General features: G+C 39.5%; 1 pseudogene; it reads left to right on the top strand.

The window, feature by feature from the left end:
- The first annotated feature begins 5,639 nt into the window (after window positions 1–5,639).
- LOC114613529 lies at window positions 5,640–6,529 on the top strand (annotated as a pseudogene).
- Window positions 6,530–6,833: the final 304 nt, after the last annotated feature.

Raw genomic sequence — 6,833 nt, 5'->3', positions numbered from 1 at the left:
GGGAGGGAGGGAGGGAGGGAGGGAGGGAGGGAGGGAGGGAGGAAGGAAGGGAGGAAGGAAGGGAGGAGGGAAACAAGGAAGGGGTAAGGAGGAATGGTGGCAGCAGAGGAGGTTAGAGAGATCACTGCATCCATGAGGAAATGAACTGGTGACTTCATCTTCCTATCATCCCCATTAGCCTCTCTCCAAGAGTTTCCTAAATGGCTGCTACTGTGAAAGGGTGGAAGCAGTAGGCGGTTGTGTGTCCCCTCTTGCTGTCCAGGCACATACCAGGTGTTTCAGACAGATGTGGGCTGGGCTCTCCCCATCACCGGGACCCCCTACTGCTTTATACTGCTTCTCTTTTTCTTGGGCTCTGACATTTGGAAGCCAGCCCAGGGCTCATCAGTGTTTTATAGGTCACATGAATTTTGGTATTTTTAGATTCAATAACAGAAATAGCTTGCCCAAGCCTCTCGCATTGTTATCCTGGCATTCTTTAAGGATGGTAGCACAGTGTGAGCACACAGAAAAGAAAAGGACCAGCGATCAAGTCAGAGTTCTGGGTCTGTAATGTGATGCCTTGGCCCTAAGCCCCATGCAAGCTACTCTGCCTCTCCAACGTACACTGTGAGCATTGTAAAATGGGTACAAGGGTAAATATGCCTCTTAGATCATTCAAGTGGAATGAATCAGTCTTCAAGTGATATATATATATATATCCTGCCACCAGAGGAAAGAGGTGCAAATGTGTAGTCTTTATACCAAATCTGACCTAATCTAGGTTTTCCGATATAGTTTCAGTGTCAAATGCTCACAGCAAGCATATGCTGAAGACTTTGTCTCTTACCTGGGGTATTGTTAGAAAGTAGTAAGTCCTTTAGGTGGACCAAGGTTTTAATAATGTCATGTGAATGTTATTTTATTTATGTACCCATGTAACATGTAGCCAATTCTGCTTGAAGATAGACATGAACAGAGAATATCCATTGTCTTCTATCTTCTCATCTGATTTTTAGGTTTTCTTTTTGTCTTCTGTGCATTTGCATGCCTTAAGAAAACAAGCAGCCACCTCCCTCTTCTCATTCCCGTCCATGCTCAGTCACCAGAATAAAACATGCTTAATATTTATAGCAGGGTCATTCAGTATTTATCTACATCCCTCTGAACTGCACATATATTTAGCAACTTCTTGAAGTTTACAAATTCTAGCCTCTCTTTTTGACTCCCAGTTTCAAAGGTAAGGCATGAGCGAGCTTGTATCCCCTGCCCCTGCCCCTATCCCTGTCCCTGCCCCTGTGCCTGCCCCTGCCCTACTTTATATAAATAGACTTCTATCCAATCCTGTATTCTATCAATGAAAACACATTGCCATTGTTGCTAGTGGATTCACTGAGAATGAATTAGTACTGTGACTAAGTAGACACTATACATGGATAAACTTAAGGGAACACTGTGATTAGCTTTGTTTCCCTACAGAGTTCTGTTTCATGTTGACTATAGTTTTTCTTCGGACTCAGTTTACATTTTTATTTGTTCATGTGTATATTTATCACATTTCATCACCAAGCGCTATGTCTGTGTCTTTATCTCCTTCCAGTGTATTTGGACCACAGACTATTCCCTCAACTTCATTTATCCTTGAGAAGCCTTTCTGATTTAGAGCTCTTTGGGATACTTGACCTCACATCCTGGAGTCTCATTTCATCTGCATCCTAACATGTCCTTTGCCTCTGTCTTGTGGAGAACTCTTTTTTCCTGTTATCCTAAATATTGGAGGCACCATATCATGGGCTAGAGTCACACACTGCACAGAAGGGAGAAAACAAGATGGAGACAGCATCCATCCCCCTCTTCTCAGCCAGGAGCACGTGACCAGTTCCCTTGTCCTTCTGTCACCATAACTTCCCTGCCACAATGGACTGTACCCTTGAATTGTGAGCCCCAATAAGCCTTTCCCTTCTGTTGTCAGGTCACAGCGATCAGAACAGTGGCATATACAATTCCTTAGCTGCATCTCTTAACTTTCTTGCTAAGTCTGTGTTTTCGGCCCTGGGAATTTCAGTTTCTAGAGGACATTGTTCTTTGGATGCTCATTTTATTGGTCTTGTTATACGTGTGTATATGCACCACAGAGGCTAGTGCAGTGGGAACAGAAGCTAGAATGCAGCATAGACCCAGTGAAGCTGTGATCCCTCCCAACTTGAGTACTGGGAACTGAACTCCAGTCTTCCACCATAGTAGTACAGGCTCTTAGTCACTGAGCCACCTCTCTAGTCTCTGAATGTTCTTTTTAAAATATCATGATTTGCATCCATGTGTACCCTCATATGAACACCCATATATGTTACACACATATAGATAATAAAAATATGTAAATAAAATAGCAAGTTCTTCTTACCAGAAGGTATATTCTCTTATTTTTCAAGATATTCAAGACAGTTTGACGTATCTGTGTTCTCTGTGTGTAGTCTTTGTCTATCATGTTAGCTTTTCCTAGCTCTTTCTTTGGGTATTTATTTTTCCTATAAAGGATGTGCTCAAATATACAGCACATCTAAATTATTTCTTTATTTTTCAGAAAATCTAAAGGGGCTGAGTGAATGGCTGGGCCTTGTTGACTGGACTTACCACACTAGAAGAATCTGTGTTCTAAATTTATAAGTTTATTTAGAATCTCCACTTGTAACTTCATATATAATTTTCCTCAGAATGATTAGATCCCCAGCGAAGCCTTTTCCAGCCTCTTGATTGAAAGAGGTATAAATCATATAACTGGGCACTGTAGAGAGAACTCCAGGGGGTATAGACATTAAACCTGTCTACCTGATGCCGGGTCTCATCTTCATTTATGCTTGCAGGCATGCCTCCTGTAGCCAGTTCTGAAGCCACTTGAACATTCATACACATAAATATGGTTGCTTCTTGATTTCCTCACTGTTTCCTGTAAGGGTCTATTTCCTGTTTCCTGTAAGGGTCTATTTCCTGTTTCCTGTAAGGGTCTATTTCCTGTTTCCTGTAAGGGTCTATTTCCATGGCTCTGTTATCAAACTTCTTATGCAGATTCATTCCACCTCCAGGGATGCCCCCTTTCTTCATCCTGGTCATCTTCATGGCTATTTGAAGCAGTGGTTCTCAACCTTCCTAAAGCTGCAACCCTTTAATACAGCTCCTCATGCTGTGATGACCCACAACCATAAAATTATTTTTGTTTTACTTCATAACTCTAATTTTGCTACTGTTATGAACTGTAATGTAAATATCTGTGCTTTCTGTGGTCTTAGGCAGCCATTGTGAAAGGGTCATTCGATCTGCAAAGGGATTGCAATCCACAGGTTCAGAGCTGCTGTTCTAAAAGGAGGGACAGAACTCTACTGTGAATTCATGGAGTTCAAGAAGGAGGGAAGTGTAGAGAGATGTTTCTCCTTGTAGGATCTTGTAGGACCATTTCTCCTTGTAGGACCCTCTAGTTGGTGTTTTCATAATTGAAAAAAAATGCCAATAAGGAACATTCCTTGATAATCCCAAAACCAGGACAAAGAGAAGAAGAAAGGATGGGATGTTTAAGGGAATTATGCTAAGATAGCTGTAATCCACTGTCCACTATTTGGAGATAAGAGACCCTGCCTGTGCTTCCAGGTCCTATAGCTCCTGGACAGATTGGATGCACGTTGCTAATATTATCTTCTCGCTTCTTTCTCTGGTTTCCCTGTTCACAGGTCATTTTGTTAGTACAAATTATACTTTTTACATTTCAGCATCTTACTATTTGTAGTCAAATTATTGATGAGGCTGACTGACCTAAATGATTTTTTTATATAGCACTACTAAAAACCTTAATGAGTTGATATTTAATACAAGAAGGGCAAACTAATTCCTAAGCCTTTTTAGGGAGACACTCATTTTAGGGCCAGCTGAAACCTCATTTTCTCTTTGTTAAATATAATCCAATCCAAATGAATTTAGAGCTAAACTATATGTCAGAGAGGAAAGTGTTCTAGCTCTCTGAAAGAGAAGAAAATGCCCTAAGCATGAAATACCACAAACATCAAATATAAATTCAAAACTCTCAGTCTTCATCAATTTACTTAATGAAATGCTACTGTGAGACAAATATTTAAAAGATTGTGTCCTGATCCACAAAAATAGGAAAGAAAGCAAAACTATGCCAAAATGAAGACATTGTATAAATAGTATTTTAAAGAAAAGTAAGAACTAAAATAATTTAAAAGACTGTGTTGTGATCTGATGTGAATAATATAGCTCAGGTAACAACAGGGAGCAAGAAAGAGAAATAAGTTCAGGATAACTAGAAAGAATAGAAAAAAAAGAGGTAACATTATGCACAAAATCTAAACATATCAATAATTATATTAAGTATAAATGGTCTAAACTCATAAATTTTAAAAAATGGAAGTGGTCAGAATGGATAGAAAATATGCCTCCAATTTGTACTATATAAAATAAGCTCATTTCAAATGTAATTACAAAGAAACTCAAAGTAGAACAGGAAAGAGATACAATAGAGCACAGCCGAAAGAAATGCAGAATGGCTATTCCACCACTCAAGTTGACTTCAAGGCAAGGGATATTTAAAGAGCTACAGAAAGACAATGTGTAATAACACAAGGAGCATATGACCAAGAAGACATGACATTCATATAGTAACAGAGTTTCAAAATACACCAACAGTGACTTACCAAACAAAAAGGAAAAAGAAAGAAATCCATTATTTCAGAAAAACCTAATACTTTCTTTTCAGTAATACACAGAACAGAAAAATAGAAATCTCCAGGGAAATAGAAGACTTGAACAGACATCTATCAGCTAAATCTGATTAAGTCAGTGAAGATTCAGTGTAAGCACTTAGAATATGCATTCTTTTCAAGTGCATGTGGAGTTTCATCCAGTAAGACCACATTTTTTGTCATAAAACAAACCTTAACAAATTAAAAGAGTTGAAATTATATAAAGATAATTCTCTATAACAAAGTAAAATTACAAATGAACAATACAGAATTGCAAAAAATACCAATCAGTTAGAAGTTAGTAATATAAATAATTCATGGGTTAAAGAAGTTTCAAAAGATATTGAAATAATTTGAATTGAAATATATAAACATCTATCAAAATGTATGAGTTGTAATTAAAGTAACTCACAGGGAGAAAATAACAGCATACAGTGTTTTCATCAACAAAGATGGGTCGAATCAATAATCTAAGCTTCTACTTTAAGAAAAAGAGCAAAATGGTCCCAAAGAAAAATCAATAAAAAATTAATATTTTAGTAAGACAAAAAGAGAAAATGAGATGACATTCATTTCTAATATGTTGCATGTAAGAGAAGTTACCATTGCAGAATCCACAGACATTAAAAGGACAGTAAGAAATAACTTGAATAACCTGTATACAGTTTTGTAGCTTGAAGGAAGAAATAATGTGAGCTACGGGAAAACCACTATTTACCAAAATTCATCAAAGAATGAGGAATGTGTTTTTTAAAATCCTATAACTATTAAAGAAATTGAATTTATATTTTGAAACCCTCTGAAATAGAAAATTCTACTATTATATGAATTTGTTGGAAAATTCTAAAAATTGTTTAAGAATTCTTTATAACAAGAGAAGAACTGACTTCTTCTTCTTCGGGAAAACACCAAATGGTGGATGACGCCGGTGCAGCGGGAGGACCCGGAGGACCCGGGGGGCCCAGGATTAAGAGGCCGCGGTGGCTTCTGTGGAGGATTCGGCAGTGGTCTTAGGGGCCGCGGTAGTGGTCGAGGCCCGCGCTCGTGGAGGAAAAGCTGAAGACAAGGAGTGGATCCCCGTCACCAAACTGGGCCGCCTGGTTAAGGACATGAAGATCAAGTCCTTGGAGGAGATCGACTTGTTCTCCCTGCCCATTAAGGAGTCTGAGATCATTGACTTTTTCCTGGGTGCATCCCTAAAGGATGAGGTTCTGAAGATTATGCCAGTGCAGAAGCAGACTCGGGCTGGCCAGCGGACCAGGTTCAAGGCTTTAGTTGCTATTGGGGACTACAATGGTCACATTGGTCTTGGTGTCAAGTGCTCCAAGGAAGTTGCCACTGCCATCCGAGGGGCCATCATCTTGGCCAAGCTCTCCATTGTCCCTGTGCGGAGAGGCTACTGGGGGAACAAGATTGGCAAGCCCCACACTGTTCCATGCAAGGTGACAGGCCGCTGTGGCTCTGTGCTTGTGCGTCTCATCCTTGCCCCCAGAGGCACTGGCATTGTCTCTGCTCCTGTGCCCAAGAAGCTCCTGATGATGGCCGGCATAGACGACTGCTACACTTCAGCCAGGGGCTGCACTGCCACCCTGGGCAACTTTGCCAAGGCCACCTTCGATGCCATCTCCAAGACCTACAGCTACCTGACCCCCAATCTCTGGAAAGAGACTGTGTTCACCAAGTCTCCTTATCAGGAATTCACTGATCATCTTGTGAAGACCCACACCAGAGTCTCTGTTCAGAGGACTCAGGCTCCAGCTGTGGCTACCACATAAGGGTTTTTATAAAAGAAAAATAAATGAAAAAAAAAAAAAACAAGAGAAGAACTGATTCTCAAATATTATTATGCAAATATCAAAAACAGAAAAAGTACAGAGCAAACTTCCAGGTCAATTCTTTTAAAAATATAAACATAAAAGTCATGAACCAAATGTTAGGAAGTCAAATTCATGAATTTGTAAAAAAGAATAATGACTGTTGTCCAAGTTAGTCTATCTCAAGAATGTAAGGGTAGTTCTCCACTTGAAAATCAATTGATAAAGTGGCAAATAACATGAGCCATCTAAACAAATGACAAAACAAATTGATACAGAAAAGACCTTTAAA

Source organism: Grammomys surdaster, unplaced genomic scaffold (genome assembly GCF_004785775.1).
Source record: "Grammomys surdaster isolate TR1022 unplaced genomic scaffold, NIH_TR_1.0 126219, whole genome shotgun sequence".
NCBI lineage: Eukaryota > Metazoa > Chordata > Mammalia > Rodentia > Muridae > Grammomys > Grammomys surdaster.
Note: the sequence above shows the minus strand (reverse complement) of the source record. Positions and strands in the feature narration are given on the sequence as shown.